This window comes from Equus asinus, chromosome 30, assembly GCF_041296235.1.
Source record: "Equus asinus isolate D_3611 breed Donkey chromosome 30, EquAss-T2T_v2, whole genome shotgun sequence".
In the NCBI taxonomy this organism is placed as follows: Eukaryota; Metazoa; Chordata; class Mammalia; order Perissodactyla; family Equidae; genus Equus; species Equus asinus.
The window spans coordinates 27,271,714-27,282,861 of NC_091819.1; the positions used below are offsets into that span (position 1 = coordinate 27,271,714).

At 43.0% G+C, this 11,148-nt stretch overlaps 1 long non-coding RNA gene across 1 annotated transcript; it reads left to right on the forward strand.

Moving 5' to 3' along the window:
- Positions 1-4,932, forward strand: LOC123282298 (uncharacterized). Its single transcript, XR_006522356.2, has 3 exons — positions 1-140; positions 1,434-1,521; positions 3,195-4,932. It is a non-coding gene; the product is annotated as an uncharacterized lncRNA (long non-coding RNA).
- Positions 4,933-11,148: the final 6,216 nt, after the last annotated feature.

The following is an 11,148-nucleotide window of genomic DNA, read 5'->3' on the forward strand; positions in this document are numbered from 1 at the left end:
CCGGGAGACAGATGATGGGGGACCCTTGACCTTGGTGTCAGAGAAGGGCTCTCTGAGGAGGTGATGTTGGCACTGAGTCCACATGAAAAGGAGCCAGTCTGGCATGGATCTGGGGGAGAGCCTGTATGTTCCGCAGGAGGGTGAGCTGCGATGTTTTTGGTTTCTGGTGTTTTGATCGATGGGGCTTCCTACATGTTTTGACTTTTCCGGTTGGAGCAGGTTGTTTTCAGTGGCTCTATCTACAATGGGCACATGATAAAAGCTCAGCAGATGTTTACTGGCATCTTCCTTCATCTCCAGACCCCAGGTCTTGAATGAGTCCTCCTTCATTTATACATATTTTTATTTTATTTGACCATTTCTTTGCCACTGCCACAAAAAATAATCTGGGCCAATTTCTGTTTAACAGAAAACACTATTACATTAAACCAAATTAAATTAAACTGTTGTTTTAAATGATTAAATTAGGGCCAGCCCAGTGGCACAGTGGTTAAGTGGGCACATTCCGCTTCAGTGGCCTGGGGTTCGCCGGTTTGGATCCCAGGTGTAGACATGGCACCACCTGGCAAGCCATGCTGTGGTAGGTGTCCCACATATAAAGTAGAGGAAGATGGGCACAGATGTTAGCTCAGGGCCAGTATCCCTCAGCAAAAAGAGGAAGATTGTCAGCAGATGTTAGCTCAGGCTAGTCTTCCTCAAAAAAAAAAAAAAAGAAAAGAAAAATTCTGTTTGGCAGCAAATGTTAGCTCAGAGCTAGTCTTCCTCAAAAACAAAAGAAAAAAAAATTCTGTTTGTCTTTGGGTGTCTGCAGTTTTACTGTGATATGTTTAGATGTGGTTTCCTTTTTGTTTATCTTCCTTGGAGTTCATTAGGCTTCTTGAATCTGTAGATGGATATGGTTCACCTTTCTGGAGAAGATTCACACAGAATCCCTTCAAATACAGGCTCTGCCAATGCTCTCTCCTCTCCTTCTGGAACCTTCTTACTCTGCCCTGAAGTTCTCTTATCCTCTTTTCCCTATTTTCCATCTTTCTCTCTCTCTCATTGTATGTAACACCTTCTGACTTATCTTCCAGGTCTGTCCTTTTCACTTCTCTGTTCAGTCTGCTTTAAAACCCATTTTACTGAAATATTAATTTGGATTATTTCATTTTTCTCATCTATAGAAGTTTTATTTGGTTCCTTGACAAATCTGTTATTTCACTTGTTATAGTTTCCCTGAAGATATTTTTAAGATTGTCATATTTTTTAGACAACTATGATTAAAAATAGTCTATTTCTAATAATTCTAGCATTTAAAGACTTTGGGGGCTAGTTTATGATGGGTTTTCTGCCACTTTTTGTTCATTGCTTCTTATTTCCTTGTGTGCTAATGTATCTTTGATTTTGTGCTACCTTTTTCCCTTGAAAATTTTCTGTGTGAGATTTTCCAGACACCTAGGATGAAGAAGATACATCCAGAGAGATTTGCATTTGCAACTGCCAAGCACCTGGGTAGGAGGAATCTGTAACCATCTAAAAGTAAGCATGTCTTTTGTGCCTCATATAGCTAATTTGGGCTGCAAGTGCTCCTAACGTCAGCGTTTGTTTTTCAAACTCAAGGATGGGCCTCTTTCCCTACCTGACCCCAAACTCTTCCCACTCAAGAGGAGGAAAAGGGGCCAGGTGTGCTCTCTTTCAGTTTTCTGAGTCTCAGCTCTGTCTCTCAGCTGTTTCCAGCCAGATCTGCAGATGCCCCTGTGCCAGAGTGAACTGTGGCCTGCCAACTCCCTCTTTTTCTTGGCTTCCAAATTTTGAACTATCTTTTCAATATGCTTTTAAGAAGTTTTTTCATACCTTATCATTTTAAGTTGTCTTCAGCAGGAATTTCAACCAAATAACATAGCCTGCTGTCATCAAAAATGGAAATCTCTTAAATTTCTACTTCTTTTCTCATTTCTATCAAGTCTCTGCACAGTCCAATATTAGTCACAGGCCAAGAAGTTGTCTGGGTTTCCTCAACTCTAACATGATGTTAATCATTTCTACTTACTCTGCAGAGTCAGTATGAAAGTCAAATGAGATATGTAGGTAAAATGCCCATAAACCATCAAGTGTCATCTGGAGAGAACAACAGGAAGGGATGTGAGCAGAGCGATTCGACTGTGTGTTCCTCCCAGTGCTAAAATTCCAAGAGTCTAAATTTCTGCATGAATATTTCCCATCTCCTCTCTTGGTTTATATAAATCTTCACACCCTCCTCTATTTATTTATAATACCCATTTGTTACCTATTTATTAATTAATAATCTATTAATACCTATTTATTTATTATAAATACACGTTTATAATGTCGTTGTTTTTCTATGTGAAGTGTCCTTCAAGGCTCGCGCAAGGTTGTCTTCTACATCAGTGGTCCTCGTGACGGCTTCAAAAATGCAGATGTGTGAGCCCCACCCACACTGATTTAATCAGAGTGTCGGGATTGAGGCTCATGTGAGTCTCCTGTGCAGCCAAGGTTGACACCCAAAGCCTCTCCCGACACACTGGGGCACAGCCCTCTCTCCTGAATCCTCTCTCTTACTGACTGTAACGTTCATTGGGACAGATCCCACAGTGCCTCGTGTGTTAGTTATCTTGTTAAATTTACAGATAGCCCGTCTTTCTAAACAGAATATAAATTCTTTTATGGATAGTTTAGCTCTGCTTCCTGTATTTCGTGTAGAGCTGTCCCTTGTAAGTAATAAGAAACCTAAAAACATTTTCACATGTGATTGTTACGGGGACTGTGAGCAGGAAGACGACCCCTGTGACCCAGGTAATTCAGTGATGTCACAGCTTCTAAAATGACAAAAAAGAAACCTCCCAAAAGTAGAGGATTGGTTAAATAAATTATATGTTAATCCTATGATGGAATACACTATAACTATTTAAAATGTTGTTGGAGAAGACTATTTAATGGCATGGTGAAATGGTTTAGATGCACTAAGTGAGAAAAAGTAAATTACAAGCAGTATGCAATTTTAAAATTCAGAGGAGCATAATGGATAACTGGTACTCTTGAACATTTTATATTTAAAAAAAAATAATAAAAATGAAAGCAGCATCATTTTCCTGGAATGTGTGTGTCTGTGTGAGTGTGTGTGGAGACTTGAGCAAAGTTAAGTGGAAGGTGTTTATCCCTGCATTTTGAACAGCATCTCCCTTTTCTCACAGTTTCAATCCTAGGTCATTGTAATCCCGGGAAACGATTTATCCAGCATGAGCACGGGTGCCATCCATCACTCTTCTGCTGTGACCCAGCTGCTGACATCTGCTATTTCTCTCAGTCTGACGCAAAGATAACTGGCTGAGCTGCAGACACGGCCTGAAGGTTTTGAGTGTGAATGTGATTGATTACCTGGCTAAATCCTGGTTACTAAATGTTTGGACTCACTAAGTTCTAAAAACGTGAAACCTGAATACAAAAGGAAACCATAACACGGCTCAGCTTTCTATAATGCTGGGTGGGACAGCTATGTATGTAACACGGAAAAGAGTATGATGGAAAGACACGATCACTTTTTTCTACTTGGAGAATAAAATAGTTTTACAAAGGAAAAAGATAAAACTGTGTGCCGTATGATCCCAAGATTGTTAAAGAAAAATAAGTCTTGAAGGGAATACATCAAAGTGTCACGAGCTGTGAGGACTCTGGTCCATCGCTGGCTGGAGTGTTATTTGGTACAAACTCCATCGAAAACAATTTGGCAATACCTATCAAAATTATAAATTCACATACCTTTTGATGCAGCAATTCCATTTCTAAAGGTATTTTATGATATGCTGGCACACTTGCAAGATAATGTGCAAGCTTACTAATGCAGTATAGTGTGGAACAGCTTAAAAATAAATTAAAACATCCATCAGGGAGAAGTTGTTAAATAATTATGATATTTGACTGAATATTATGCAGCTCTAAGATAGAAAGATAAAACTCTTTATGAATTCATATGGAATAATCTCCAAAATATATTTTAAGTGAAAAAACTTAGATACGTATGTATTAACTGGTTTGTATTTTCTATGCCACTATTTACTTCAAATAAAAGAAGGGAGAAGGAATATGTACACTTTTTAATGTCTCATATATAATTTTGGTTGCCTTCAGGGAGAGAAAATGTGTGGAGACAGGGAATGTTTTATTAAAGGTTTAATTTTTTGAGAGCAGTTTTAGATTTACAACAAAATTGAGAGGAAGGTACAAAGATTTCCCTTATGCTCATTGCCCCCACGCATGCTTAGCCGCCTCCATTAACAATATCAATCACGCAAAAGGAACATTTTCTCCAAGGGTGAACCGACACTGACACATCATAGTCACTGAAGGTCCATCTATAGTTCACCTTGGGATTCTCTCTTGGTGTTGTACATTCTATGGATTTGGAAAAAGTGTGTAATGACGTATATCTATCATTATAATATCAGACAAAGTACTTTCATTGCCCTAAAAAGGAATGTTTTCATTGTGTATCTTTTGTACTTTTTGAATTTGAACCATGTAAATGAATCACCTGGTTGGAAACATTTTAACTAACAATTAAAGGTATTACCAACCTTCTAGCAGGTAAGCTTCCTGGAGGTCAGGGGCTGTGCCGACCTAGTACGCAGTTCTAGTCACAGCCCCCGGCATGTGCCTGGCCACAGAATCTGTGGACCTTGGTCAGCTCCCTGCCCCTCACGCTCTCCATCAAACTGTGGGAGAGCTCACAGACCAGACAGGGTGGCCTGAATTTATTTTGGAGGAGAGTCACAAATGCCCTGGGGTGGGGTGGAATGTGACAACCCAATAGCTTATGAGTGGGGGTGGAGGGAGATGGATGCCAGCCAGTCTCTGAACATCCACTGATGCTGTGAGTGAACTTGCGGTCCTCAGCAACAGACAAAGTGGGGGCTGAAAGGGGGATGGGGTGGACCAACAAAGGGGAAGGCAGGCTAGCAAACATGTGAGGAAGCACGCAAAGGCGCTGTTAGTGGATCACTTGGTGATGATGCTCATTCCTCCATTTATTAAAAGATATACACACACACACACACACACACATATATGTGTATATATACATATATTTTTTTTTTTTTGCAGGAAAGGATTTGCCTTGAGCTAACATTTGTTACCAATCTTCATCTTTTTTTTTTTCTCCCCAAATCTCCAGGGCATGGTTGTATATCCTAGTTGACAGTTGTTCTGGTTCTTCTATGTGAGCTGCAGCCACAGCATGGCTACTGAAAGATGGGTGGTGTGGTTCCACGACCAGGAAATGAACGTGGGCTGCTGAAGTGGTGAGAGCACCAAACCTTAACCACTAGACCATCACGGCTGGCTCAAAAGATATACTTTTTAAGCACCTACTATGAGCCACTCTAGCAGAAGACCCAGTGCAAGTATCTGTACCAGGTCGTGCATCCAGGTGGGGAAGACACACTTGTTTTTTTTTTTTTTGAGGAAGATTAGCCCTGAGCTAACTGCTGCCAATCCTCCTCTTTTTGCTGAGAAAGACTGACCCTGAGCTAACATCCATGCCCATCTTCCTCTACTTTATAGGTGGGACGCCTGCCACAGCATGGCTTGCCAAGCAGTGCCATGTCTGCACCCGGGATCCAAACTGGTGAACCTCAGGCTGCCAAAGCGGAACATGCACACTTAACCGCTGCGCCACTGGGTCAGCCCCAAAGACACACTTCTAAACAGACGACTGCAGTGAAATACTCCTGGTCTGATGATAGAGAGGTTCTGACACGGACGGGTGGGGACCCAAGGGAGAGAGCAGCCCATTCTGCTTGGGCCTTGGAGTTGAGGTAGAGAGGCAGGGGAGTTTTCATGCAGAACTTGAAGCTTGAACTGAATCTTCAATGGCAAGGAGGTAACTGCAGACTATGAAGGGTCTGGAAATGAAGTCTCAGTAGAGGGAGCAAATAAGACAAAGAAGGGGCACAAAGGAACCATATGACATGGCAGGAGAGCGGTTTCACTAGTGTGGGACTCGGCCTCTGTGTTGGGGTAGAAATGGAGGAGCAGAGAAAGAGCTAAAGATGGAGAGGGTGGGCTTAGACTTGTCTCATGGGCAGTGATGGGGGAGGGACCACAAATCAGGGCTTTGCATTTTATTTTATTTTCATTTTTGAATTTTTAAAAAATCCACATTCTTTTTAAAATTAATTTTCTTTTATTGCTTTCAAGAGTGTTTCATATTTTTCTTTTTTAAAATTTTTACTCTATTTAAACTAGATACTCTGCAAAACACCAATTTTTGTGAATTTTTTGTTTATGGAAGAAGGTTTATGATTATAAATCAAAACAACGCAGTAGATAGAACCACAGAAGAGCCTCTGACTTAGATTTTTACAAAATCACAGTGAAAGCAATCGAGGGGATAGACTGTAGAGCACCAGAGCTCGCAGACCAGTCCAAGAAGGGCCTCGGGGAGGGAAATGAGTAGTCCTGCTCAGTGAGTTGGCCAAGAGTCAGGAGGGAGCGAGTGAGAGGGGACCACAGGTGTCTGGGGAGTCAGGGAGGAGTGTTAAGAGGAGAGCGGCCATGATATCACCAGGGTAACGCTGAGGGTAAAGCTAAGGGGAGGTCATGGGGATGAGCAGGCATGAAGAATTTGGCAAGCGGGAGATTGTGGGCGGTTTTGTCAAAGAATGTTCATTGGAATGCTGGGGCGGGGGCCCAGTGGCAGCAGCAGGCAGCAGAGTGGGGGCTGCGTTGAGGAGGTGGAGCTAGTGAGGGCAGAGGTCTGTCTTCAGGCTGGGCTCTTGCTGGAAAGAGGCAGCTGCAGGGTAAGTGTTTGAGGCAGTGAGGGACCTGCACGTTGTTGACTCCGAGAAAGGAGATGGTACAGGAGGGATGAGGTTAGGTAACAGCAGGGGTGGGGGATGGACTGACAGCACCAGAGGAGGAGATGAATCTCCTTAAGCAGAAAGATGAGGACCATTCTTGAGTGAGGAGGAAAGACCCCTCCTCAGAGACTACCAGAAGCTAGAGGAGGGCGCTGGGTTGGAGCTCGGAGAAGGGACGTGGAGTGACTTGGGATCCTGCTTGCCACTTTCCCGAAAGTTTAAAGTTTTTTCCAAATAAAAAGTTTTAAAAACTATGAGGCATTCAGAGTTAATCACACTCCAGAGTTTATTATTTTTAAACAAAAATAAAATTATAACAACTATTTGGAAAATCTTGCTTTTTTTTGCTTTATGTATCTTATTGATCTTTCCAGCATACACAAATCTACCTCGTTCTGTTCCACAGCTGGGCACTTTTGTATTGTTTAGACGAACCACAGTTTATTCCATCCACCTCTTGTTAACGAACTTGGACTTGCCTACAGCTTCTGCTGTTGCAAATAACAATGTGTGGAACGGGGCCACAAGCACAAGTTTTGGAGCAAACACTGACCAGGATTTGCTTATCACAAGTGGAATGACCTTGAGCATGTTTTTCTTTTCTAAGCCTCAGTTCTATCATTTGTAAAATGAGCATTAACAATAATGCATTGATCTACGGGGTGTGAGCACTGACGGCAAAGTACAGCACATAGAACCTGGCGTGCAGTAGGCTGAGCCGCGATGTTTTTGGTTTCTGGGGTTTTGATCTTTCACTGTCCTTAAACATCTTACAGTTTGGTTCTACCTCATGATCCCATCTTTGAGGAATATTTTTCTGGGTGTTTGTCCCATCAACTGAAACATTCAATTGCTTCTCTTAAATCTTTCTTTATAGCCCCAGGTGCTCTGATAAAATGCTCTCCTAAATGGAGACGGTGTGTGCAGCGGGCGGGCAGCAGCCTACCCTTCCCACTGACCCCCTGCGGGCCGAAGGAAAGCGAAAAAGGAGGAAGGGGAAAGGCCGGGCCAGAAGCAAGTGGAGAGGTGGTTGTGGGAGATCAGGCAGGTGTTGGGATTTTATTCTCAATGAGAGGACAAGTCATTAAAGAGATGCAAGCCCCACCACGGGGGCGAAATGATCCAGTTGGCACTGCTGTCATTGCTGTGTCGCTGCTGTGACTGTGCAGAGAAGGGGTGGAGGCAGGAGGGGCTGTAGGAGGTCCAGGCTAGAGCATGTGGCTTGGAGAAGGAAGTGGAGGGGCAACGGAGGGGAGAGGCAAATCCAAGGTCTAATTTGGACTTTAAAGTGTCAGGGCTGTACAAGAACACGGGATTTTCTCCCAGAGTAAGCTAAAGTGAACCACCACCAGCAAGTGGCACCAATCCAGCTTTGGAGGGTCTAGAAATGGGCGAGCAATGGATTGTGGTGGGATAAACATTAAAGATCCGGATCACTTTAAGCCTCTTGATGGGCGTGTCTGAATCCTCTGAGAGGCCGGCGCGAGGGAGGGGTGATTGGGGATAGACGTGGGGGGAGTAGCTGGGAAGATTAGATGGGTGTCTTTGACGTGAGTGCTAACCAAGAGGGTCCTGAATCTGTCACTCAGAGGAAAGAAATGCTGAGACCTTGAGAGTAACAAACCTCCGTAAGGGAAAGCACCCTCCCAGCTCCTGGTGCTGCCATGGGCCCTGGAGGCCCAAAGGAGGCCACCCCGAAGGCAGTGAGTGGCCAGGTGACCAGTGGGAGCAGGGGCTGGGGTGAGGCCTCAACCAGCAGGAGGAAACGGAAACCAAGGGAGGACGAGGGGGAATTTCTGGCAACAGAATAAGATGAGTCACAGGAGGCCACAAAATCTTGAACAAAACTTTTGGCCGAAAAAGAGGGAAAAAGACACTGCATGTATTTTACTCTTGCATGTGGCTTTCATCAGAGGATACTAAACCCTTCGCTCTCACTGAGCACCTTTCCCGGGAGCAGCCGTGCCCATCTGACGTGTCAGTGACTCAGGCTAACGGAGGACGTGGACTGTGTGTTCACGGGAATGGGCCCTGGTACCAAACATCTGCAAACTCATTTGAGCCCCAAAATTAAAGCTCCTGTTTTACTAAACTTGTCTCTAACATCATTCATAAAAATGTAAGCTTAAAGAAAAATTGCTTCTTGAAAATCACATGGATGCTGGAAAACCAAAAAATTAAAATTAAAACTGAGGCATATTAATGAGGAAATGGTGCAGATCTGCTTAACCAGCAGTAGGGACAAAGGCAGGACACCAGCAGAGACCAGCACGTCATGACTACGCCGCAGTCGAAATCACGAGGTCTCCAAGAACTGAAGTTACCTTCCCTGACAGCTCTCCTCTCCTCCCTGCCAGCTTTCAGCCTGAGAAAGAGAAGGCAGCCCCTGACAGCTGGGAGCCGGCCTGGTGCACAGCTCGGCTGCGGTGGGACATACGCAGTTTCACAGAATGCTGACACTGGACAGGACCACTCCGTGACCGACGGATCATGACAAAACCAAGGCCACTCCATAATCACGTCAGCACAAAGATGAAAGCCAGAATGTCATCCAAACCACAAAAATGACCAGACATCTCCTTATCCTGGCTAATGCGTGACTAACGCCTTTTGACCAGTTAGATAGCTTTAGCCACAGTCTGTCCTCATCTTCTAGAAGAGAATTATTTACTCAATCATAGAACTACCCCTACTTCCAATCTATAGCAAAGCCCCTTCCTTAAACTCTCAGAGAAGCCCTAATCCTAAATCCTTTCTAACCGCTTACTGGGACCCCCACAGTTCCCCATGACGTGAGTTCTCTCTTGTTGCAAGGAGTTAACACACTCAACTTTGTTTAACTACAGGTGTTTCCAGAGGGCACTTATAAGCCAATTTACATAAAGGTTGGGGGGTCACTATTCCTTAAACTCCAGATTTGCTTTTGTTCACAGACTAACCGTGTTTTATTTTTTAAAGATTGGCACCTGATGGATTGTAATTAGTCTCTGGGTGGTGAACATGATGTAATCTACATAGAAATCAAAATATATTACAATGTACACCTGAAAGTTATATAATGTTATATCCAATGCAGTTTTATTGCAGTGTTACTGCAATAAAAAATAATAATAAAAAGAAGAAAAAGCACATTACAAACAAGATTATAATAAAGTAACATTATGAAAAAAAAAAAAGATTGGCACCTGAGCTAACATCTGTTGCCAATCTTCTTTTTTTGTTTTCCCGTCTTCTCCCCAAAGCCCCCCAGTACATAGTTGGATATTCTAATTGTAGGTCCCTCTGGTTCTGCTGTGTGGGATGTTGCCTCAGCATGGCCTGATGAGTGGTGCCAGGTCCAGGCCCAGGATCTGAACTGGCGAAACCCTGGGCCGCAGAAGTGGAGTGCGCCAACTTAAGCACTCGGCCCCAGGGCCGGCCTCTAACTGTGGCCTTTTTTTTTTAAGGAAGATTAGCCTTGAGCTAACATCTGCTGCCAATCTTCCTCTTTTTTGCTGAGAAAGACTGGTCCTGAGCTAACATCCATGCTCATCTTCCTCTACTTTATATGTGGGACACCTGCCACAGCATGGCATGATAAGCAGTGCATAGGTCCACACCCGGGATCCGAACTGGTGAACCCTGGGCCACCAAAGTGGAGTGTGCAAACTTAACCACTGCCCCACGGGGCTGGCACCCCCCTTACTATGCTTTTATCGTCTGGTGGTTTGAACATTTAACTATAACAGCATAACTCCCTTTATCTCTTATAGTGCTTTTTGCATTAAGGTCAATTTTGTCTGATATTAACTATACAGATTTGGAGGGGGAATTAGTATTTGCATGACATGTTTTTCTCTTTTTTACTAATCTCAGTCTACATGTATGCTTTAGATGTATCTTTTTTCATCGGATAATAAATTTGTCTTGAATTACAGTCTATTTACATTTAGTGTAAAGTGACACATTTGGGTTTTCTTTTACCATAAAACGTATGCTTTTAATTTTCCTGTTTTTTCCCTGGTCTGCATTTATGCTTTATTTGGCATCTATTATATTTTATTAATCTACCTCTTCCCACATTACTAATTTAGAAGTTATGTAAGTTATGCATTTCTACTTTTTTGTGGTGGTGGTCTGAGAAGTTACAATGTGCTTCATTAATTTATTAATGTCTAAATTTAATCTCTTTACTTCATCCTGGATAATAAAAGAAATTTAGAACACCTCAACTCTATTTACCACTCCAAGTTATTTCCTTATTTCATGTCTTTCAGTTTTGCCCTGTTTTTTTTAACTCCATATGACATGA